The sequence below is a fragment of the Bison bison genome, unplaced genomic scaffold (genome assembly GCF_000754665.1).
Source record: "Bison bison bison isolate TAMUID 2011002044 unplaced genomic scaffold, Bison_UMD1.0 scf7180017864213, whole genome shotgun sequence".
Lineage (NCBI taxonomy): Eukaryota > Metazoa > Chordata > Mammalia > Artiodactyla > Bovidae > Bison > Bison bison.
Window position 1 is genome coordinate 7,864,122 of NW_011494785.1, and position 26,457 is coordinate 7,890,578.

At 36.2% G+C, this 26,457-nt stretch overlaps 1 protein-coding gene across 11 annotated transcripts in view; it reads left to right on the forward strand.

The window, feature by feature from the left end:
• The window catches only part of NRIP1 (nuclear receptor interacting protein 1), a 104,535-nt gene that overhangs the window by 16,222 nt on the left and 61,856 nt on the right, over positions 1-26,457 (forward strand). For 5 of the 11 annotated variants that reach the window (XM_010845137.1, XM_010845136.1, XM_010845135.1 and 2 more), the window contains exon 2: positions 4,094-4,175. The gene's annotated coding sequence lies outside the window, so the exon portion shown is untranslated. Of the gene's footprint in view, positions 1-1,109; positions 2,036-4,093; positions 4,176-4,615; positions 6,072-16,443; positions 16,500-26,457 lie in introns of those variants that run through there. The other 6 variants (XM_010845131.1, XM_010845133.1, XM_010845130.1 and 3 more) reach the window with 6 other exon arrangements.

Consider the following 26,457-nt stretch of genomic DNA (forward strand, 5'->3'; position numbering starts at 1 on the left):
GGTTGTATTTCTTTACTTATATAAAGTGTAGTATTTTGTTCACTGACCAAGGGAGAGGTAAGGGAAAAGAAGAGAGAAATGAAAGGGAAACTGTGAGGCTGATACATGCTGTTAACATGAAGTGTGTCCCAACCTAGGCTTGGACGTTTTCCTTCAGTTTTGAGAACTATTAAAAGTTCATTTTCAGTTCAAGTTTGTAGCTCATATGAAGACATACAAAGGCTAAAATGTGGTGATAAAAATTGGTTTTAATATAGTCTAATATCCAAGGAAAGGAAAACCTAATTTTATATGTATGAAATAGAACTTTAGATAGATATTATGATCATAATTAGTGAGCTTTAAGAACATGAAGCATTCGGTCTTTTGGATGGGCAGAGGGAAGTGTTTGATAAATAACAAAATGTTGTCCTATTTATCAGAAATTATCATAAGCCTGAGATTTGAAATTAAAAATGTGACCAAGAGCACTGGAAATAATATTTGAAGATGGGGTTGGCCCCAGTATTTTATCCTTATTGAAATATATGAACCATGAATTGTTTGTTACAGATTATGTGTGTGTGTGTGTGTGTGTGTGTGTGTGTGTGTGTTAGATCACTTCAGTCATGTCCTACTCTGTGCGACTGTATGGAGCCCACCAGGCTCCTCTGTCCATGGGATTCTCCAGGCAAGGATACTGGAATGGGTTGCCATGCCCACGTTAAATCCTGAATTATTTTAGAATTAAAATATCTAAAGAAGATATGGTCACTGAAAGTTATATGTGAATCATAATAGTAACTAGTATATTTTAAAATACATGTATGCATTTATTTTTGCTACTAAACTATTCCAAAGTGAACTGGTTTAACTTATAGAGAGAAGTTGAGATATGTTATTTATCATTTTAAAAGGACAAAGTGACAGCAAGGTGTTGGAGTTTGTTTAGGAATATAGTACTTAAAAATGTTTTCATCTTTATGTTCTTTGTGGAGTAACATCAGTTGAAATGATTGGGATCTAATATAGATTTACATGGAAAGAGTCCTGCCCTTTTAGGTAGGGAGAAAAGGTGAAGGGGCATACATTTTATATTATTGCTTCTTCTGTTTTTTTTTTTGTTTGGCTTAATTGTTTTTAAATTACAGAGGTTTGGCTTGAGTAGTATAAAAGTGCTTTGGTATAATAGTATTAATACATTAAATGTAAGAGATTATCTAATTTAATGGACAGTAGCTTCTAAAATGAATCTCCTGGTGATGATATATTAAACCTAAAACAAATATTTGAGGTTCTATATTTGTATTGATAGTACATTTTAAAGGTCTCTAGATCCTAACCTTTTAGTTTCCTTCTGTTTTCTCCAGTAAATTCAAGTGCCAATAACATCTAGTTTGTGTTACAATTTTACTAAAGACATATTTTGTAGGATTAACTTGTTTTTGTCTGTTATGATATTAAATTATAAAGTTTTGAAGAATACACATTGTCCCTTGTAATTTCTGGTAGTCAGTTTCTATCAGCCAGTTTTATTTCTTTACTTTCACTAATGTGGTATTATTGGCTTTGAGATATGTAAAAAGTCTGCTCCTCTAAGCAAATTAGTTGAATATATGCTTGGGTTGTGAAAAATGAAAGCAGAAATGCTTAATATACTTAGCGTTCTGTGTTTGCAGTTCTTGTCCTAAAAATTGTTACAGCTTTATAACCTGACTTGTAGTTGTTAGACATTTTTTTAAAACATTGGAAATAGTAATAGCCCTGTTGCATGTTTTGATCTTTAGTGTTGATAAGGCATAGAATTGTCCTTTGCCTCTGTTCAGGGAGATGGCCTTTAATAAGAGAGCCATAATATCAGATGGATTTAGCAAATACATGTTCTTATTATATTTTGTATGTGTACTTATAAGATCAGTGTGTACAATTACGTATGATACATTTCAGATAGAGATGTTAGAGATGGCTGCACCTGTTGACTGCATTAAGCATTGGGTCGCTCCTAAGGAGGCAGGGAGAAGGCCTCCCCACTGGCTAAGTGCATCACTCCTCCTTGGTAAATGGCGTACATTTTGCTTTTTTGTATTCTGTGACCTTGCAGTCAGTGACTTCAGCCCAGAATAGTTTCAAAGTCATGTAAATGAATGCAATTAAGGTATTGCTTATCATCTTACATAGTTCAGATGGAACTTTATTGGATAGAGAGGTTTGTTTGCTGTATGAGGAAGGTCAAAGTAAGGTTAAATTTTATTACATAAAATGATTTGGTAATGTTTTTATTTAGCTGCTGAAAAAGTAGTGTCCTAATAGGAAATGATAATGCTCTTTTTTGTTTTTAGTCATTAGGCAGTCTCTTCAGGGTTTTTTGTTATTGTTGTTGTTTCTTATTTTTTCTCTCTATTTTAAGATAATAAGTACTTGTCTCCTAATAAAATTTGGGGAACATATTGCTTTTAGTTATGATTCGAGGTATTTTTGAGTTACACATTAGGTGACATTCCTTGCTGCTGATGGAGGGTAGCTTAGGAGCTGCTGATCTTAGGAGTGTGCTAAAAGAGTGTGCTAAGAGAGTTTGTGTTAATGTTTGTTACCATGCCAGTTGGTGCAGAGTCCCAATTCACTAGGGCAGAAAAGAGCCCTGCCACCCAGTTGGCTGAGTGTTAGTAGGGATTGGGAGAGTATTGACTTAGATGCCAGGAGAGTGTTGCTAAGGCGAACTGAGAAAAGGGAGAAGGAGAGCGTTTGAGAATGGGAATTGAGTATGTGTATGTATGAAGCGTGAAATTTTTTAAAAAGGTGAGTGTTCTCCACTGTGGTTGGCTCATGTAACTACCTGCTTTTGTTGGCTGATCCTATTTTTACTTCAGCATGATGTATTAGTTGATCAAGTCTCTGAGATTCATTGACTCATAAAGCAGACTTTACTCAGCATCAGCTCTGTGCCTTGCACCTTACTAGGTACTGGGGGATACAGAGATGAATGAAAGACTCACAGTCACAGGGGAGTAACAGCAAGCAGGATGCAAAGTGACCCAGAGGCAAGGTGGTTAGAGAGCCTGCTTCCCTAGGATATCACAGAAGCATCACTCAAAGAAATGTGCATGGTTTTAAGGAGACTGAAGGGCACTAATGAAATAATGATGAAAATGCTTTATTTGGGGAGTTTAAGGTTTAGGTTTCTTTCTTTATTTGTAAGCTAAGCTATAATCCTTGAGAACCAGTCATTGACTGTGGGATTATTGTTGTTGTTGTTCAGTTACTCGGTTGTGTCCAACTCTTTTGCAACCCCATGGACTGTAGCTTGCCCAGGACTCAAACCCTCATGTTCTGCATGGCAGGCAGATTCTGTACTGCCAAGACAACAGGGAAGCCCAGGGGTAGAAATTGAGAATTGTAGAAAATGTGAACCTGACATATATACAGTGGCTAGTGTGAGTGGAGTGAGGAGTCTTGGCGAATGCCCATACTTGTCTTATCATTAACTGGGCTCACTGTCCATTGGCCTGTCGGTCAATATACAGTTTTCTCAGCCACCGCAGTGTTAAACGGGGGCTATGGGTCTTGCTAGCCTAAAACTTTTTCATACACTCTTTTGTTCTTATAAGTATAAACTGTTCCCCATGTTGATGTCATTCTATATGTAGGATGATTCTGATTCCAAGTTTAGTATTTTTTGTTTCTAATGGTCTGGGCGGGGGGGTGGGGGGTTGGAAATGAGGTATTTCAACTCTTGTGTTAACTACCAAGTAATTCTAATACTTTTCTCCCAGAATCTTTGATCATAATTCCCCTTGGTCATTGACATTTACTTCTTATATATAGTTGAGAATTGATGGAAGAGTCTTTACACAGTGTATAGACAGATAAATAGTATGTTTTGATGTAAATAATTTTGTAATGCATATTTTTTTATCAGATGTGATCAATAACCATGCCCAAGGAAAACGTCTATAATTAAGAATATTTTTTACTTGCAATACATCTTTTTTTTGGGGGGGGTCATTTTTTCAGATTTTTTTTCAGTCAGTAGTTAAGATTTAATTGTTAAAGATACTGTTGAAATTCTTTGAGATAAGATGAACTTGAAGTAACATTTCTTTTTATTAATTTTCAGAGAGTGCTTGGATTGTGAGCGATTTAAGAACTCTGTTCTCAGGACCCATTACTTTAATACTGGGGAGAAACACATCCAGAAGGTATGTATTTTGCCTCATTGCTCCACTTTTTAAAATGTAGTTAAGCCTTTTCAGTTATAGGAAAGAAAGAATATTATGCCGTATTTAGTTTATTTTTCTTATGCTTCAGAGATTGTTAACTGAGTTGCTTGACATTTGTAACAGGAGAGGGATATATTTCAGTGTTGGTAAATTCTGAATTTTGTGTGAGTACAAGAAATCTGGTTTAGATGGAACCAGTTTTGCCTTTTTTAAACATCTGAGATACTTACATTTTACCTTTTGAGCACAGTACTATTTTAAAGAATGTTTTGATTTGAAAATCAGTTGTAAAAAATTCCCGTTTATCTGAAACGGTGTGAAATATATGTTAAATATTCAGGCAGTCTTAAAGTTCTTTGTGCCTACATAAAGTTCTACCTTCTAGAATAGGGACCAGCTGTCATCTGTATTTCCATCAGTCTTTCATCAGGGTCCATGGAAATAAACAACCAGGTCACCTGACTCCGCCTCTGAACATCCATCTGCTCAGTTCCCTCTGCATTATCGCATGTGTGTAGGTTGGTGCAACATAGTAATTCATCTGCTCCATAGGCCCTGAGTCTCAGGACATGTGATATATTCCTGGGAAGGAAGGATTTTAAGATTGTCAGTTGGTAAACTTACCTGCTTTGTGTTTCTGTCCTTTACAATCCCAAGACCCCATGAGGACATACCAGCCAGTTTTGCTGAGGTCAGTGGTGAACACAGGTCCCCTTCAGTCATATCCCAGATTTCCTTCTTGGTGTCCTCCTTCATATCTCCTGTAAGTGTTGTGGTGGTCTTTTAAAAGACTTGGCAGCTGTCTTGCTAGACTAGAAGCTGATAAAGGAAGAATGCGTTAATACATTTAATAAGATAATATATTTGTTAAAGTTGTAGTGATTACATGTGACTATTAACTGAAGATTGGTCAACTTCTAGCGTCAACTTCTTTGAATCCATATGACTGTTAACTGGATAGTCTTCATTTATATTCACACGAAATAACACAAAAGTCAGTTTTACAGATTTTCTTATGTGATCACTTGTCAAGCACTATGAGTTTGTAGAATTGGATCAATATAGTCTTTTATATTTCTATAGCACAGTATATTGAACTTTGTAGGTTTAAGATTATTCACTATTAGCAAAACAACATTTTCTCCCTGTTCCTGTCAGATGGAGAGGGTAAAAGCAAATAGTAAATTTAAATAAACACATTAGAACTGTAAAAGAACTTCTAAGTGAACTCTCAAATACTAAATTTAATTTTTATATATACTTTATCAGTGAAAGAGGATATGATCTGAAAGCCTGAATTTTGTGAAATTTAAAGTTATCTTTTTAAATTAAAAGCACATTACATACTTAAAAATATAAACATTCAAATAGTTCATAAGTATTAGTTATAGAGAGGTTTCCTATACTTTTTAAAGCCATTGTAATTTATCCATTTATGAAAATTCATCAAGTAATTGCAAAGTTAAGAGCAGGTTGAATAGAATTGAACTGGTTATTAGCTTTTATTAAAAAGAAATTGCAAAGAAATTTAGTTGCAGGGTTGAACAGAGAAATTCTTATATAAATTTTGAATAGAAATTGCTTTTAAGTCGTTCTTTTGAAAATAACTTATGTCAAACTTTTTTAAAAATAATTTCTTATATTTTTAAAAAAACCCATTTTACTGAAGTCTAACTTCAACTTGGCACTCCTACTTGCTAGTTTAAAGATTTTTGGCAACCCACTCCAGTATTCTTGCCTGGGAAATCCCGTAAACTGAGGAGCCTGGCAGGCAACAGTCCATGGGGTCACAAGAGTTTGACATGAATGACTACACCACCACTGCCACCCTGCATAACTATATCTACCCCAGAAGGTTCGCTGGGATCTGTCCTGGTCAGTACTGCTTCCACCCAACAGAAACTGGTCTTTGGCATCTTATACCTTGGATTAGTTTCGTTTGTTTTTGAACTTGATACAATTGGAATCATATAGTGTGAACTCTTTTGTGTCTGACTTTTTTGATTAACATTATGTCTTTGAGTCATCCATGTATATGTCACCCCCCCCTCCCCACTGCCCAATCGTGTATATTCCATTGTATGATTATACTATCCTTTATCTCTTCTACTGTAAATGGACGTTGAATATCTTACCAGTTTGGGGCTAAAATAAGGTTACTGTGAACTTTTAAAAATCTTTTGGTAGAAATAAGCATCATTCATTTCTGATCATTTCTGCACAGGGATGGAACTCCTGTGTTACAAAATATATGTGTCTAACTTAATAGTAAATAGATACCTAGAGTGCTTTTAAGGATATTTAGGAACTGTCAATCATTGTATCTTTTACTAATGATAGCTCTTATTATGAAGTGGACTTATTTTTCTCTAGCTTTATGTGAACTCTAAAGTTGTTTTTCTAAGAATTATGAAATTTTCCTATCTGTTAAAATTAAGTAGCCAGTTTTCTAATTCCATTATGTGTTTGGTTCATGAAACTTAACATCTGTCCTAACCCCACTGAAAGCAAGTAAGACAGAACCCTCCTGTACATACTTATAACTAAGGAAATACTGAAATGGATTTTCAAACAAATTGCTCACATCATATAATGAAGCCTTTTACTTTATTGTTGAATTTTTAGTAACCTCTTTGACTATCTAAAATCTTGGATATGTTTAGTAACAAAGTAGTACTTCCACATTTATGATGAATGTTTCTTGTGACCTTTATCTGGGTTTATATTAATCTGCTTGCTGATTAAGTGAAATCATTCACTCTAGAACATAGGTACTTGAGAAATTTTATATTAATCTTTTTCTCAGTCTTTTTTATAGAGCAGAGATGTTCTATTGAACTATAATGTTAGCTCAAATTTTAAATTTTCTAGTGAGTGAAGTGAAGTCGCTCAGTCATGTCCTACTCTTTGTGACCCCATGGACTATAGCCTACCAGGCTCCTTCATCCATGGGATTTTCCAGGCAAGAGTACTGGAGTGGGTTGCCGGTTTCCTTCTCCAGGGTTTCTTCCCAACCCAGGGATCAAACCCAGGTCTCCCGCGTTGTAGGCAGACTCTTTACCATCTGAGCCACCAAGGAAGTCCTAGTAAGGCATATTAAATAAAGTGAAAAGCTGATGAAGTTTGTAAAATATTTTATACTGATATCTACAAAATACTATTTCATTGCTTAATTAGTATAAAATCATGAGATATTTTACATTCTTTTTCTCATGCTAAATTTTTCACATTCAGGGTGTATTTTCACTTTGTATCTCATTGCAGTTCAGACTAGTCACTTTTAAAGTACTCAGTAGCCACATGTGTCTGGTGAACAGTAAGGTTATAAAGTTACATCTTGGATGTTTTAATAAAGATACTTCTTTAGTTAAATTCATATCCGTTAAAATATACTAAAAATTCAGTGCAAAGATTTCATGCAGATGCTAATTTGGTTATGTTTCTGTAGGTCTCAAACAGCCTGTTTTTCCTTCAGTATAGGAATAAATTACATTTTTAAAATTGAACACGAGATTAATGCAATTACCCTGCATTTTGGGGTCATTTGTGTGAAAAATGTGTCTTTCAACGGTAAAATCAAAATGTCAGATCCACATTGTCTCTCCTCCTCTAGATTATATGCTAGTAGAATTTTATTTTTTTTTTAAGCATGGCTGTTTTAATTTTAGGGTGATAAATTGACATATGATGTAACTTTACTATCTTCCAAGTAGAATAGTGAAGTGAGTGAAGTTGCTCAGTCGTGTCCGACTCTTTGCGACCTCATGGACTGTAGCCTACCAGGCTCCTTCGTCCATGGGATTTTCCAGGCAAGAGTACTGGACTGGGTTGCCATTTCCTTCTCCAGTAGGGCAACTCAGAAAAGGTTGTATGCATATAAATGTATCTATGACTTTTTATTAATTAGGATATTCAAAGAATACCTAAATTTTGAGGGTTAATGTTTATTCATGAATATATTTGCCAAGTGAGATGACGCGAGATCTGTAAGCTGTCTTACTTGAACTTGGGTCAGATTTTGCTACCACTTTGGTTTGTTTTAAATTTTTTAGTGTTCAGAATTTGGAATGTGAATAAAGAAATACTAATTTATGACAGTGGTCATTTGTGGAAGGCTGTCATAAGTAGTAAAGCTTATTAAGCAATACTTTCCATAATTGCATGTGTTAACAGTTATTTTGGGTTCTTAATATAAGGGGGGTGTGTGTGGGTGTGTGTGTGTGTATGTGGTTCCTGATAGTGGCAATATTTCACAAATGTATACTCACCTCCAAACTCATCATTAAATATGTACAGCTTTTTCTAGCTAAATCTTTTCTCAATAAAGTGGTTTAAGAGAATGCTGGATGTCTAGAAGGAGCTCATAAGTATTTATAAGTGTTTGTTGACTAAATAGTTATTGAATGTGTATTTTTCACTCCCCAAATTTTGCCTTATGGACTTTCTGAGGCAGGGAGTATTTGAAGGAAGAGAAAACAAAATCTTCAATTATATTTGTAATAATACATTTGATAATTTGAATTAGTTAAAAGTAGTTTATCAAACTGATATGTATATCTCAATTAAGAGTAATATGTAGATATGAAGTTTTCTAAAAATAGAGTGTAAGTATTATGATCAGGTCTTTCATCTTTTGAGTATACAAACATGCATTTTTCCATTTTGTTATAAAATAATGGTAATCAGCTTAAGAAGTACGTCTATAAGAGATACCTTGTGTTTCTGTAAAATATAGAGATTCATTGTGTTTTAAAATTACTATGAATCAGGCAGACCTTGATGATTTTTAAGAAGTAATTTCTATATGGTGAATTAAAGGTTGTCTTTCCATCTTATATAGATATTTTCTTAATGTAGTTTTGGAAAGTTTCAGTTTTAGGTCATCTGTAATAAAGTGATCAAAGACTTAGAGTACTGAGGAATGGTATTTGTTACTCTAGAATACATTCAGAGGAGGTGGTCTAAGTGTTTATTCCATTTTAGCGTTGGTAGCTTTTATGAGATGAGTTAAGCAGTCTTTCCTGCAAGTCTATTTGCAAGCTTTGAGTTTTATATTATGCCTTTATATATTCAGCACATTATAACTGGTGACCATATATACAAGTATTTCTGTAATCATTTTCATTAGAATAGAAAGAATTATGAGATTTGATTTCTTACTTTTTCCACTGCCATCTGCTAAATCAAGCTTTAGTATTTCATGATTGTTATACAGTTACTGTAGTAGCTTCCTAACCACTCTTTTACCTTTTAGTGTTTATTATCTAATATGTTCTCCACACTACAGCACAATAAAACTTTCTGAAGAGATAATCATTACCCTGAACACAAAGACCTTTGCCCACAAGATTAAGGCCGGGCTCTACTTCTGCCTGGTCCTGCATCATATTCCATTTGCCTCATCCTTGAGCATGTTAACTGCACACTTCTTATACTGCCACGGTTGTGGCTGTCTTCATCTTACTTGTGTTGTGATCTCTCTATCTCTCTAGTTCTTTTTCTACAAAAACGCTGTGCTTCCTGTGATTCATATGATCACCCTAGAGAAAGGAACAAGCGCCCTCTTCCACTCTCTCTCAGGAGTTGATGAGTACCATTCACACAGCATTATTTTATTGATCTTTTCAGTGAGATTGTAAACTTCTAAAGGGAAGGGACCATTTCTTTTATAAATTTGGGATATACAAAGCACCTAGCTTGATGCCTCCCATATACAGGGTAGTAAGTTAAAGTGTTGATGAAAAAACAACTTCAGGGTGTATATACCCTGGAGCTTTAAAAACAATCAGAGGATTTAAAAATTCATCCTGCATTATATTATGTAAGTTATTTAAACTTATTGTGCAGTAGTTTTTGCATGCGGTTTGTGTGAAGATGAAATGATAGCGTGTGTGTCAGAAATCTGTCGGTTCCAGAGCTTGACACAAGTGTTTGTGATAGTCCCCACACTGAATTTTGTTGAGCATGTAAATTTCTTTGTCTTAATGTGAAGCATATAGAATGTTGTTCAATATTCCTTACCTGAATGACAGCAAGGTTGATTTAATGTTAGCTGATTGTGTATTCTAAGTTTCTTTACTGTTCACCTGAAACAAGAATGAAAATACAGATGCCTTTGGTGAAAGTAATGAATTACCTTTTTAGAATGATTAGTTTCAAAGATGAATGAATTTAAAAATCTTGTTAACTTTACAAAATTGATCCTTAATTCCTCATATTGAATTACATTAGGGTTAAATACAGTTTTTTTAAGGACATCTTTGCACAGATTTCCATAAATTTCTTAAAGGTGACCGCATCTGTGTCAGTTCTCTTTCCTAGAAGTATTTAAGACTAAACAGCTTACCTGGCTAGTGCAGGTTTTTAATAGGACTGAATTTGGGGAAAGTTTTTTCCTTTGTGATATAGTTCTAGTGCTAAGAGAAGTATTTTGGAATAGCACAAGTTTCTGCCTTTCAGAGATCTTTTACCCCTCAAAAGCAAAATCTGAGTGTTATGTATACATTGATAATAGCTATAAATTAGTTTAAAGAAAGAGAGAGATCGACATTCAAGGGGAAATGAATTTTCATGGGACCAGCATCCTAAACCACGAATGCTGTCATCACAGTGTTTTCCAGGTGGTGCTCATGGTAAAGAACCCACCTGCCAACACAAGAGATGTAAGAGATGCAGGTTCAGTTCCTGAGTAGGAAGATCCCCTGGAAAAGGCAATGGCTACCCACTCCAGTATTTTTGCCTGAAGAATCCCATGGACAGCGGAGCCTGGTGGGCTGCAGTCCCTAGGATCACAAAGAGTCAGACATGACTGAGGTGACTTAGCACACACACAGGCACTGTCATCACACATAGAATAGGCCCTGAAAATGTGGACCCATTATGGTCTTCTTATTTAAATGCTCAGATACTGGTGACACAAAGTAGTGACAGAGACTGTATTAGTAAGAAGAGGGAATGATTGTGGTCTCTAAGTCTTCCTTGTTGTTTAGCCACTCAGTTGTGTCCAACTCTTTTGCCACCCTATGGACTGTAGCCTACCAGGCTCCTCTGTCCATGGGGTTTCCCAAGCAAGAATACTGGAGTGGATTGCCATTTCCTCTTCCAGGGGATCTTCCTGACCCAGGTATCGAACCTGTGTCTCTTGCATTGGCAGATGGATTCTTTACCACTGAGCCACCTAGGAAGCCCAAGTCTTCTTATTCATAACAAACTATATGCAGCTGAATAACATTCTTTCGGCAACTAAATAGGCTTGGGAGGTTAACTTTATAGGCCGCCCAGGTGTATTTAGGCAGTCAGTATAGAGGGCCCTTACTTTATTACCTAGGGTATAAAGTTTAGAAAATATTAAGCATTTTCTACTTATATTACAGACAAAAATTCTTAAAGACAGTCTGTATCTATTCTAATAGAAATGGATATAACCTGAGAGAGAAAATTACTAAAGTTGTATTGACAAGTATATTCAAAATATGTGCATGGAGTTATTGTATTAATGCTGAGTTCTTGCTAACTTGCCATTTTCATGGTAATTTCAGGAAGTAAGAAATGGATAACATTTTTGTTTTATTTAAGTACTCCCATGAGTTTCTGTTAAGGGTGAAAATGTCATTACAGTATTTGTTAGAAAGTCACATACACTTTAACGCTAGTCTGATGAGCACAGAATATTATTGTTATATTTTTGCTTAAGTCTTCTATAATAGTATAGCTTCTCTTCCTCTTGGTTATGTTAATGAAAGATGCAGATTATCATGCTTTTTTCCATTAGAAAAAGTCTGAAATGAATATATGTGAACTATTTAAAACATTCAACTTTCAACATTTAGACTTTTTTTCCCTGACAGCCTTATCACATAATCACCAGTCACTAGCTTATAAGCTTGTATTTTAAAAGAAAACATCTATAAGGGATAGGATTCCCATTTTCTCATTGGAGGAGGCAGAAGTAGTTTGTTTTCTTTCTTGGTTTTACAAACAAAATAATTAACCCAAGGGATATATTTCTCTGTTACCTCTAATGCAGACAGTTAAAGAATAGCCACCACATGGCCACAGTTCAATACGTGATGAGGAAAATGCTGGTCTGAGAACCATAAGATTTATATTTGACCCATAGCTCTCCACGCAGATTGTTAGCAAATTGCTTAACCTGAGTCTCAGTTTTCTGACCTGGAGGAAACAGCTACCCATTCCAGCATACTGACCTGGAGAATTCCATGGACTGTATAATCTGTGGGGTTGCAAAGAGTCAGACACGACTGAGCCACTTCCACTTCACTTCAAAATGGGGATACAATCTACATCACAGGAATATTCCACAAGTATTGATAAATGAGGCAATAAAGTTTCCTGTCACAAGTGTAACATTCTAGAAAGAGAATGTGACAATGTTGTTAATTCTATATTTTTCAAAAGAAATAAGTTTACAGATAAGCACTGTTTACTCAGTAGAACACCCTTCTAAATTAGAACTTTTTCTTCCACACATGATACATTTTTCTTTTTGTTGTTGTTGTTTCTCCTCTACTTTAAGAATGTTTGTAAACTCTGGTCATACTTTTGAATGCCTTTCAAATTTGAACCAGTTAACATCTGCCACCTACTGACCCAATTCTCTCCACTTCCTCTAATCCGGCCCTCTGCAATACACAGTTGCTTGCTTTTGCTGGGTGATTAAACTGGCCTTAATTTGATTTTTCCAAAGATCTGGATTAATATAGGGTTAGAAAGAGCAGCTTCTAAACGCGTCTAACCTATAAGGCAAGGTGCGTAGCAATCAGTAATAATTTTTCCCTCTAGAGAACAATTAGTAAAACCCCACATGGACTTACTTTTTCTTTAATCGTCTAGCATTTATAGTTTTAAAAGTGATTTCCGTTCACACATTCAGGTTTAAAAAGCATTTTTTTTTTAGTAAGTGTGAGTTTGTGAAGTGACTCACCACACATGTAGGTACTTCAAAATGCATGCCTTTAACTACTATTTGAATTTTTAGAGATTTGTACTTTTGCTGACTGCAAGAAAATACAAGGCCTAGTGCCAGTTCTTACTGGGTCAAGATTTTATTTTAAAGTACCAACATTTCCTCAGCTTTTTTGATACTTAAAAAGTCATACAGATTTTCCTGCAAAAAGTTTTAACAGGCTTTATTCCAGTAAGAAAAATTCAGGATGCTTATGCTGTGGTAGTAACCAAAACTGTGTACAGTGACTCTTCAAAAAGACAGGAGTTGCAGTGCCAACCGCCTACCTCCATTCATTTGAAAATTTGAATATGACTTTTGATTCCCTCCAAACTTAACTACTAATAGCCCACAGTTGACCAGAAGCCTTACTGCCAAAATAGCTAATTAACATATATTTTGTACATTATATGTATTATATACTGTATTCTTACAATAAAGTAAGCTAGGGGAAGAACATGTTATTAAAAAAAATCATAAGGAAGAGAAGGTGCATAAATCTGTGCTATATTCATCCATATGGTATGTTTACATCATTTCTTAAGTTGAATTGTCTGTCTACGTCAGTATTGTCTTGTATGACGTAAAACGCTATAGATGTTATGTGCATTAACACTAGACATCAGGCATGAAAAGATAATGAGAAAAATTCATATTTACTTACAGGTATAACAATTCAGGTATTGATAACAAAGACCAGTATGGTTGCTTTATGGTATCCTCATGTAATCAATACAGTTATTTCGCAGTAGCCCAACCTATACACTAATGAATGAATCATTATACAATTTTTATGGCATTCTCTATTAGGTTTATGTTTGTGGGCATACTATATAGTAATATAATTCTCTGAAAGCAAAGTTGTAAGAAGTGTTAAAACTAACACATCATTAATTTTATTTTAAATATCCCTCACCTTATGCTTATCCTGATATTAGGATAGACTGGTATCATTTTATGCATTCATGACGTACTTTTTTCTTATTTTTTTGACATTTCTAGTCTATGTGCTTTGTCTGAAGCTGTTTCAAATTATAAAATCTCCAAACATTTTCCAATATATTTACTGAAAAAAAAAATCCATATATAAGTGGACCCACATGAACTGTGGTGTTGGAGAAGACTCTTGAGAGTCCCTTGGACTGCAAGGAGATCCAACCAGTCCATTCTGAAGGAGATCAGCCCTGGGATTTCTTTGGAAGGAATGATGCTAAAGCTGAAACTCCAGTACTCGGGCCACCTGATGTGAAGAGCTGACTCATTGGAAAAGATGCTGGGAGGGATTGGGGGCAGGAGGAGAAGGGACGACAGAGGATGAGATGGCTGGATGGCATCACTGACTCGATGGACATGAGTCTGAGTGAACTCTGGGAGTTGGTGATGGACAGGGAGGCCTGGCGTGCTGCGATTCATGGGGTTGCAAAGAGTCGGACACGACTGAGCGACTGAACTGAACTGAACGTAGGGTCAACTGTGTTTGGTGAATTTGTTAATAAAAATTGCCAAAAGCTAGACTACTCTATGGAGAAGGAAATGGTAACCCACTCCAGTACTCTTGCCTGGAAATTCCTACAGACGGAGGAGCCTGGTAGGCTACAGTCCACGGGGTCGCAAAGAGTCGGACACGACTGAGCGACTTCACTTTCTTTTCACCCTGCATATATGGAGAAGGAAATGGCAATCCACTCCAGTATCCTTGCCTGGAGAATTCCATGGACAGTGAAGCCTGGCAGGTTACAGTCCGTGGGGTCGCAAAGAATCAGACATGACTGAGTGACTAACACACAACACACAGACTACTCTAGAAATATATTTTTGTTTAAAGAGGCTAGTGGAGGCAGTAAGAACTAGTGTATATATGTGTGTGTATTCAGCATAGCTCTGGGTGCAGAAAATTTGGTCATTTAAAAAATTTTCAAGAAATGATCACACTAATTGACCAAGGAAATTACTTTGACCTTGTGGAGACTTAATGGGTAGTGGTTTGTGGAATGCATTATAGCAGCACACTGACCTGAATCTGAATCATGGTGCACCCTTACCCGTTGTGTGACTTTGGGCAACTCACTCCACAGCTCTGAGTTCCAGTTCCTCCATCTGTAAAAGTTGTCGTTGTTCAGTTGTGTGTTTGACTCTTTGTGACCCCATGGACTGCAGCACGCCAGGTTTCTCTGTCCTTCACTGTTTACCGGAGTTTGTTCAAATTCATGTCCATTGAGTCAGTGATGCCATCCAATCATCTCATCCTCTGTCACCCTCTTCTCCTCCTGCCCTCAGTCTTTCCCAGCATCAGGGTCTTTTCCAGTGAGTCAGCTCTTCGCATCAGGTGGCCAAAGGATTGGAACTTCAGCATCAGTCCTTCCAATGAATATTCAGGACTGAATTCCTTTACAATTGGTTTGTTTGATCTTCTTGCAGTCCAAGGGACTTCGAAAAGTCTTCTCTAACACCATAGTGCAAAAGCATCAGTCCTTTGGTGCTCAGCCTTCTTTATGGTCCAACTCTCACATCTACACATGACTACTGGAAAAACCGTAGCTTTGACTAGATGGACCTTTGTTGGCAAAGTAATGTCTCTGCTTTTTAATAAGCTGTCTAGGTTGGTCATAGCTTTTCTTCCAAGGAGCAAGTATCTTTTAATTTCATGGTTGTAGTCACTGTCCCCAGTAATTCTGGAATCCAAGGAAAGAAAGTGTGTCACTTGTTTCCATTGTTTCCCTGTCTATTTGCCATGAAGTGATGGGACCAGATACCATGATCTTCATTTTTTGAATGTTGAGTTTTAAGCTGGCTTTTTCATTCTCCTTTCATTTTCATCAAGAGGCTCTTGAGTTCCTCTTCACTTTCCGCCATAAGGGAGGTGTCATCTGCATATGTGAGGTTATTGATATTTCTCCTGGAAATCTTGATTCCCACTTGTGATTCATCCAGCCTGCCATTTCTCATGATGTACTCTGCATTTAAGTTAAACATGCAGTTGACAACATGGTCATACGTTTATTTTCAATTCTTAGTTAAGAACAAAAACACTATTTATACAATTATTCTGATGAGAAAATATAACTCTCATTAGAGATCTTATTTATTGTCATATGACATACTCTCTAGGCATGCAGCATACAAAAGAGGGGAAACACCTGACATCCATTTTCACTTTAGTTTGACTTGACACATTTCAGGAAACTGAATATTTGAAAAATGTTTCTGTCTTGATTAAGATATAAGTAATAGAATACTTTATTAAAATAGCTTAAATAATCAGTAGATCATCTCACCCAACAGGAAGTTTGGAGTACTGGTGTTTAATTGTCATGATGATGTTATCAAGGACCCACAAGGTATTTTCCATATTTCTTCTCTACCATCGTCAGTGTTTTGACAATGTCACTCTTCATGGTTCCAAGAGAGCTGTTTTTCCATGCTAGTTTTTTTTTTAGGTGGTGGAAAAACCTTTTCTAGTAAACTTCATTGGTCATAATTGCATCATATGCCTGTGCATACACCCCTTTTTGGCAGAATAAACATTGCTTGTCTTAAGCAGCTTGACCTAATCAATATTCACCTTCTAAGAATAAAAAGGTGAGCGTTTGCCAGCAAGTAAGAAACGAGGAGGTATGTCTTTGAGAAGGTTGCCTCAGGTCTGTCACAGCTAGGGAATGTCACAATTTTAGTAATTGCTCCAAATTTTCATAGGAGATTGTGAAATATAGGGCACTCATGACTTGATTCATTCAATACATTTACTTTTAAATGCCTGTTGTGTTCCGTTTCTTGGCCCTGAGTGTAGAGAAGTGAACAAAAGGGAAAAAAAATCGCTGCCCCCTTGGAGCTTATGATGAAATAGACAAAAATATAAAGCAATTTAATTCATGCTATCTTATGATCAAATGATAGATAAAAATTATAGTAGAGAAGGGAGCATGGAAAGTCTGGGATGGGGTGTGCGTGAAGTTGCAGATTTTGTCCAGGGAAGGTCTCTCACTCAGAAAGAAGATGCCTTGAGTAAAGGCTGTGTTGGTATGGGAGCTGATGATGCAGCTCTCTGGGGAGATGAGTGTTCTTGTCAAATGCCCTGTGGCTGGCTGGAATGGGGTGACTAAGGAGGATCACAGGAAGTGAGGTCAGAGGGGAAAGCCAGGAGACAGTTTAGACCAGAGGAGTGACCCAGTGTAACATTTTTACAGAATCACTGTAGCAGTTGCGTTAAGTAGACCAAAGTAGACCAAAAACAGAAGCAAGGAAACAGCTTAGGAATCTATTGTAATAATCGAGGCAATAGAGGGTAACTTGAATGAAGTAGTGACTCTAGATATTTCTAAGGCAAAGCCCACAGAATGTGCTGACGAACTGGATGTGAGGTATGAGAGGAGGAGAGGCAAGGATGGCAGCCAGGGTTTGGGGCCTCAACAATTCAAAGAATGGAGTTAATATTAACTGAGATTAGAAGAACAGGGATTCAGTTACTGACACATTTAAATTTGACATGTCAAATAAATAATTGTATAAATATTTCTTGAAGACAGATCAATATGTATTTTTTAAAAGGATGAATTTGGCCATTAATAATAGGAAATGGCTTTTAAAAATGTATGTATTAAAAAAAAACAACAGTAAGGAAGAAGAGAGTACAAAATGGGGAACTAAAGGTTTATGTGGCAGGGGGGCCAGAGCGGGGCAGAGGGATATTTTATATTCCATTGAACAAATACAGGGAAACACTGGAACTGGTTTTAAAATAGAATATTCAAAGAAGCATTTATACACTGAGCATTTATCTAGTGCCTACTATGTTTTAGTTTCAAAAATTGCATGTTAAATATGTTTATTCGAGTCAGTACCCCAATTTTGAAACCCCAAATCTTCTTAAAAGCACACATCAAAAAAAGAAATACACCACAAAAACCAGTGATAAAAATTTAGGATACGTCTGTTTCCTCTGAACATGGTGCAATTGATGATCCTTCTAAATACATGCATTGTTAACTGTCCAGGCTATCTTCCCCCGACCCAGCTTCCTCAGTATCATACAGCCTCTAGTTAATGCGCAGGCATATCATTCAGTAGTAAGAAAGTCAGAAGAGAAATCAATACATTACATCTTAAGGTGAGTTTATCAGGATGAATGGCTTTTCTTTTGAAGAGGAATTAGTCCAAGATATCTTTTAACCAGATTATTGCACCTATTTGCATTTAACAAGGATGTCACACAGAGGTGTGATTTTCAAACTGCATGCATCACATAAAATGCTGAGAAGCATCTTGTCAAGTACCTTTTTATAGGTACCTTTGACTCGTGTTATAGGTACTCAAGAAATATTTAGGTGGAAAATCTTACTTAGAACATTATCATTTCTATTTAAAAACTTAAAATTATGGATCATGAAGTAGACATTGCCTGATAAAATGTGCTCTATTAATATGAGGTTGTTGAGAAAACTGAATTCTAATTGTTTTGTCAGGTAAAAGTACTATGGAATAAATACAAGAAATTATTTCGCGAGCAAAGAAATGCTGCTCTTTAACTTGGATTAGGCTTTTCTTTTCACGTTTTTGCACAAGCTTGGTGAATATATGACCTTTGGCCTATATGACCAATGAGGGGAAATGTGCGTATTTAGAGGGGGAATCTGTTTGTTCAGAACTTGAAGTGTACTGAATTGCTTCAGTTTACCTATTCCTGTGTTAAGTAATTTTTCCAAAACGACCAGTGTTCTGCAAATTTGCAGTAATTAACCTAGCATTTGTGTTTATCTTATTTGAGACCAAATTGATGGTAGATATGAATTAGCCTCATTCTTTGATTGGCCAGGCTGTAAGTTTTTAATCTGCAAATTTACTTTCAAGTTCTTTGGACTGCATTTCTTTATATACTTCTTTGTTTTTGTTTTGTTTTTTTGTTTTTGTTTTTTAAAAAGGAGAGTTAGCAAAATCTGTTGTCTGGCAGTTAGTATTTGTTCATGTGTACAAGTTATTAAGATGCTTTACCTAAACAAAATTCTTGTCAAAGTAAAACTTTGATTTGCCAAACATAGCAGCTTACTTTTTATTATGTAAATGTGAATAATGTAAATCCAGTATAAATTTAAATCATGAAACGCAAAATCAAAGTAATGAACTGAGAACCCACCAACCAGCATGGAATCACAACTTCACTAACACAGTTGCCTCTATCAGCGTGTGCCTCTCCTTGCCTGTGTCTCTACCCGAACTGCCCTCCCTGACCCCCAGCCACTCTTCAATTTTGTGTTCATCATTTACTTTCTTTTTAATACTACTGGTTTTTATCATGTGGTTCCTTAAATAATATGCTTGTTTTTTTTTGTTAAGTTTTTTAAAATTGGTAACATTCTATGTAAGTCTTCTGGGACTTGGCTCTTTTTCCCTGTTTACTGTGTTTCTTTGACATTTATTTATTTTGTTGAATGTAATTGTAGTTCATTTATTTCACTGCTGACTAATATTCCATTGCATGGATCTATTTGCTATCCTATTGATGGGCATCTGGGTTACTGTTGGAGGGTTTCAGTTTGCTTGTTTTACTCATTTTTGATATATGTTTTGATGGATCTATGCATTGATACAGATGTGTGTGTTTATGTGTGATTCAGCCATCATTTATATGTGTACTAATGTACATGTGCAAACTTGAGGATACATATCTAACGGTGGAAGCATAGAGAATGTTCAACTCTATGGAGTAATGCCAAATTGTTTTCCAAAACCTTTGGGCCAATTTACCTTCCACTAGTCATATATCAGAACCTCCTGTTGAGCCAAATCATTGCCAAAACTCAGAATTCTCAGAATTCTTAACTTTTCCTAATGTAGTGGCATCTTATCTTAATTTGTTCTTCTGTGATTGCTAATGAGGTTGAACATATTTTCACGTGGTACTCAACACTTGTGTTTTTTTGAACAAAATGCTTGTTCATGTGTTTTGTCCACTATATACTTAAAACTATGCATTAAATGCATTTATTTTTTATATATATATTTTTTAACGAAGTTTCAAGTGAAGAGTTTATTTCATTTTATAAAAGGGAAACTGTGTATGAGTTGCTATTCATGGAAAAATTCATTTAATTTTGCTTTCCCAAGTTCTTTACTCTCTAACTGTACCCAGTTCAACTATTAGTAATCCATCTAGTGAAGACAAGGCAAAATTGCAAACACAAGGTCTTCTGAGAAATAAAACCATCTCATCTATGAATACTGTCATAGTTTTTTAATGTCTGAGTTTACGCTTGTATATGCTTCCCTGGTGGCTCAGACTGTGGAGAATCTGGAGAATTCCTTGGACAGAGGAGCCTGGCAGCTACAGTCCATGGGGTCAGGAAGAGTCAGACACAACTGAGTGACTAACACCAAAGGATCAACATGGCTGTCTGGTGTGTTTCTTTAGCTGGTCCAAGCTAATGAAAAATACAGAGATTGACTTAAAAACTTCTGGGCCAAATGATGTCTCTTCTCATCTATAACAGCAGTAATACCAAATGCTCTACATGGTTTACTTCTATAAGCTTATTTAATCATCATAGCAAAATTTTGATGTATTATTTTGTCATTTATAAATCAGGAAGCTGGGGCCCAGAGATTAAATAACTTGCCTGGGTCCACAGCTACTAAATGGTAGAAAGAGGATTTCAACCTATATATTCTAGTTTCTAAAGATTGTAGTCTTAACTGTTATGCTACAGATAAGAAAATCATGCAGTTGTTACGGTTTTAAGAAGAGTTTTCCACCCTAAAACTGGAGTAATACTCTGAAGTGCTACCATGTATGTGTTGCCAATAGAGGATAAGCTCAAGAACTCAGTATCGCCCATTTTATTAAGTTAATCTGGTTACTTTAGAAATATGGAGCTAGTGTTTCTTTTAGTTTAGAATGCTATACAGTCTATAAGCACAAGGAATGAATAGTTGGTTTTAGGCTTTTGTGTGTTTAAGTATTGAGTCCTAATTTTGAGAAGAGCTAGCCCGGCTGATTCAGTCTCACAAATCAAACAACTTACTGATGTATTTAGCTTTGAAAGAATCTCATCATAAACTGTAATTAATGAACGTAATGATATATATTTTTATTCATTGGGTTTGAATAAATATAAAATTTTCTCTACTAAATAAGGGCCTTTCAGTTTTAAAGAAGATCCAGTTATTTGATCTGAGGCATAGGTCATAAAAGAATGAGCAACACAATGGATTTGGTGATATCACCCAAATCATAAGTTTCCTAACTAAATTTACTTTGGCTTCTGTGGTTGAGGCTTTAGTAGGATATTAGTGGTTGAGGCTTTAGTAGGATATCAGTGGATGTCCAGTTCACAGAGAGGCAGACAGAGAGCCTGATTCACTTACTTTTTCTATTGTTTATTGCATCTCAAATATCATCTCAAATCCAATCTCTAAAAATTAAGTTCTCCCTTTCCCCAATACCTAGCTCCTTCTTCTGACTATCCTGTCTTTGGTATCATCCCTATCCTTTTAAATTAATTTTTCATATACAAAACTCTTTCTCCTAAAAGTTTTAATCTGTGGAGAGCCTATGGTTTAGTTGAGTCAATAAAGTCAGCATGTAGGGTATATCCAATCACTATGTGTGTGTGTGCTAAGTCGCTTCAGTCGTGTCCAACTCTTTGTGACCCCATGGACTGTAGCCCACCAGGCTCCTATGTCCATTGGATTCTCCAGGCAAGAATACTGGACTGGGTTGCCATGCTCTTCTCCAAGGGATCTTCCCAACCCAGAGATCAAACCCACGTCTCATGTCTCCTGTATTGGCAGGCAAGTTCTTTACCACTAGCGCCACCATATATTTATAATAATCTGGTCCAACTTCTTCATGTTACAGAGAAGGCAAATGAGATCCAGAAAGATTAAGTAATAGATGTTGAGTGATCTGCTGATGTTCACATAGCTGATTCCAGAGAGAATCAGATTTGTACCTACTATCCTATGTTGCTTAGAACTTTTTATGGAAAGAAATGTTTTGAATGTATGAAGTATAGAGAAGGAGGAAGTAAGCCATTTGTCAAATAACCTCTTTCAGAAGGGCAAGGATATGTATAACTATTTCATTATGAAAAATCATGTCAGGAAAAAGTTCTGTTAGTTTGTGAGAGATTGCTGATTGTCAAGCCTGGAATCAGGCTCTCTATTTTTTATATTTTAAAAGAATAACATATAGAAAAGTTGCAAGTGCAATAAATTTTTCCCCTAAAGGTTTGATCTGATGCTCTATCATCTCTAAATAAATGAGTATAGATCTCTTGCAAACAAGAACATTTTCATATAAACCACAATAAAACCATGAAAATCAGGAAATTAATATTGGTGCATTCAGTTCAGTTCAGTCGCTCAGTCGTGTCCAACTCTTTGCAACCCCATGAACTGCAGCACACCAGGCCTCCCTGTCCATCACCAACTCCCAGAGTTCACCCAAACTCATGTCCGTCGAGTCGGTGATGCCATCCAGCCATCTCATCCTCTGTCGTCCCCTTCTCCTCCTGCCCCAAATCCCTCCCAGCATCAGAGTCTTTTCCAATGAGTCAACTCTTCACATGAGGTGGCCCAAGTATTGGAGTTTCAGCTTTAGCATCAGTCCTTCCAAAGAACACACAGGGCTGATCTCCTTTAGAATGGACTGGTTGGATCTCCTTGCAGTCCAAGGGACTCTCAAGAGTCTTCTCCAACACCACAGTTCAAAAGCATCAATTCTTCGGCACTCAGCTTTCTTCACAGTCCATTACTATCATCTAATCCTCAGATCTCATTCAGTTTTCACAAGTTGTCCCCATAATGTCCCTTATAGTAAAATGTTCTTTATAATAAGAGAATCCAGTTTAGAATCACACCTTGCATTTTACTTGTCACGTCTCTTTAGTCTCTTTCAATCTGAAACCATTCTTCAGTCTTTGACTTTCAGGATCTTGGCACTTGCAGGATCTTGGCACTTTGAGGACTATTTAGGCTGGTTATTTCATAGAATGTAGGTTATGAATATTTGGCAGGAATATCATAGATGTTATACTGTGTCTTTTCTCATTTTATAAGGTGGCACAAGATTTCATTTTGACCTATTACTACTGAAGTTCACTTAGATTACTAGATTCGGAGAATCAGTTTTTGTCAGGTTTCTCTACTGTGAAGTTACTCATTTTTCCTCTGTAATTAATAATTATTTTGTGTGAAGGTGCTTTGAAACTGTAAATATCCCTCTCCTGATCAAACTTTTATTTAATTAATGAACTAATTTATGTCACTGTGAGTTCATGACTGTATTTTATTCAGTTGATCTATACTGCATTACTGTTGTTAACTTATTTGGATGCTTATCTTACCCTGAGTTAGCCAATGGGGTCTCCTTCAAGATGGCTTCTGGGTCTTTTTAACATGTCATTCCTCGACCATATTGCTACCTCCAGTTTCATTCCCACGTTACAGAGATTAACCACATTTTCTCCCTTTTTGGCACCTCCCCTCTAACAGTGAAGAACTTGCCTATTATTATCCTAAATTTGGTCAGTCTCCCACATGTGGTTGATCTGCCATTTTCATTGACCCTCCGCCACCTCACAATTCTGTTTTGAACTTCACAACCATTTACGTAGAAGCCCTCCTCAGCCTACTTGGATTCCCGCGTTGCACAGCATGGTGCATCTTTTTACTGCACCTTGCTCAGGCATTGACACCCAGTGTTGGAGCACCGCCACGGTGAGTTCTGCTCACCTAACCACCATTCCAGCGCTTGGGCTCTGTCTCCACACCACAGTGTTTCCTCCTTTTACTATGGACATCTGCCTCATCCTGCTTGGACCCTGATACCCCTTATTAGCAATGCTCCGTTTCTCTTTTGCCCACTTTTAGGTAAAATGTTGCAAGATACACACATATTCTATACTCCAAATTTTTGGCAATATAGTTTGTGATATTGTAGTTTATAATTTTTTTTTGTATTTGTCAATGAATGGACATTTTTAAGTATAATACAGTTGAATTTAGTAATCATATGCTTTATAGGTAACCATTTCTATCTCTTAAGAAAGCCTTCCCTTCCCAGAGTTCATAAAGATATCTCTTATATTTTATTTTTAAATATTAGACACTTGTTTTCTCTGCTTAAAACTTGACTTCCTCTGGAATTTATTTTTTATGTATTGTGCATTGGGGATTAAATTTCTTTTTCTCCCCCAAATGAATAACCAATTGTTTCAACACTGTTGAGTAAATTCCTCCTTACTTTAGCAATCTGCTATGCAACTTTTATTAAATATCATTTTCCATATATGTGAAGGTCTGTTTCTTCTCCCAATGGTCAGTTTGTCTCTTTTCCAGGAGCACACTAACTTAATGGCTAAAACTTTATAAGTCTCTGTACAGATAGAGCAAGTTCCTGTACTGTATGCTTTATCTGGTTAGATGGCTTGTCTCCTATGGGCTTTTGCTGTCCATTGTAAATTTTAGAATCAACTTATTAAACCTTTGGAATTCTACTGCATTTCATTCAGTGTATTGGTTCACTTTGAGGAGAATTAGCATGTTGTAGTAGTGAGTCTTCTATTAGGAACATGGTATGTCATCCCGTTTATTCAGGTTATCTTCCAATACTGTCTCCATACAGAATTTGCAATGTTTACAAGTTAATTCTTCAGGTATATTTTCATGTTGGATATTTTTTAAATGTTATTTTCTGTTTGTTACTGGTGTATAAAAACAGTTGATTTTTTTATGTGATTTATATTTAGTTACAATGAGTTAAATACTAAAATCTGTTTAGATGAAATGTCAGACATGCTCAAAAGCAGATAAATAAGATTAGAAGTCCAAGTTTTTACTCTGGAATTACTTTTGATGTTTTAATAAGTACTAAGTAGATAGTCATCTTTTTTCTTTTTTTTTATCAGCTTTATTGAAATAATTTGCTTACCATAAAATTCACCCATTTCAAGAATTCTTTATAGCCACATAGGTGCTCAGTCAACACCACCATTGAATTTTTGAACATATTCATGACTCTAAAAAGCATCCCATGCCCATTAATCTTCACTCCCCATTCTTATCCTGCTCCATCCTCAGCCCTAGGCAATTACTCATCTACTTGCTGTCTCTGAATTTGTTTATTCTGGACAGTCCTCATAGATGGAATCTTGTAATACATGGTTTTTTGTGACTAGTTTCTTTCACTAGGCACATAATTTGCAAGATTTGTCTGATTGTAGAATATATCAGTAGTTCATTCCTTTTTATGGCTGAATAATATTTCATTGTATTGAATGTATTACATTTTGTTATTCATTGGTTGATAGACACATAGGTTGTTTCTGATTTCTGGCTGTTATGAATAGTGTTGTTGTAAGCATGTACACTACTCTGGTGGCTCAGACGGTAAAGCGTCTGTCTACAATGCGGGAGACCTGGGTTCGATCCCTGGGTTGGGAAGATCCCCTGGAGCAGGAAATGGCAATCCACTCCAGTACTATTGCCTGGAAAATCCCATGGACAGAGGAGCCTGGTAGGCTACAGTCCCTGGGGTCGCAAAGAGTCGGACACGACCGAGCAACTTCACTATATATCACTACAAGCATGTATATATAAGTTTTTGTGTGGACATAAGTTTTCTTTTCCCTTCTGTTTATAGCCTCAGAGTAAGAATTTCTGGGTTATTTAGTAGTAACTCAACTTTTTAGGGAGCTTCCAAACTGTTTTCCAAAGAGGCTATGCTATTTTATGTCTCATCAGTAATGTATAAAGGTTTCAGTTTCTTCCTATCCTCCCTAACCTTAGAATTATTCAGTCTTTTAAATATATATATATATATCTGTTCTAGTGGGTATATAGTGAAATATCATAGTTTAATTTGGAGTTCTCTCATAAGTCATGATATGTGCATCTTTTGTGTGTTTACCAAACTTTCATGTATCTTTGGTGAAAAGTTCTCAAGTCTGTAGCCTATTTTTAAAAATTGATTTATCATCTTCTTTCAGAGGCCTAAGGGCTTTTAATATGCTGGATACCATTTCTTTATCATATATACTATTTGCACAAATATTTTCTCCCATCATGAGGCTTGTCTTCTAAGTTGTATCTTTTGAAAAATTTGATGTAGTCCAGATGCTGATGCTGGTAAAGGTTGAAGGCAGGAGGAGAAGGGGACAACAGAGGAGGAGATGGTTGGCTGGCATCACTGACTTGATGGACATGAGTTTGAGCAAGCTCCAGGAGTTGGTGATGGACAGGGAAGCCTGGCATGCTGCAATCCATGGGGTGGCAAAGAGGCAAACACAACTGAATGACTGAACT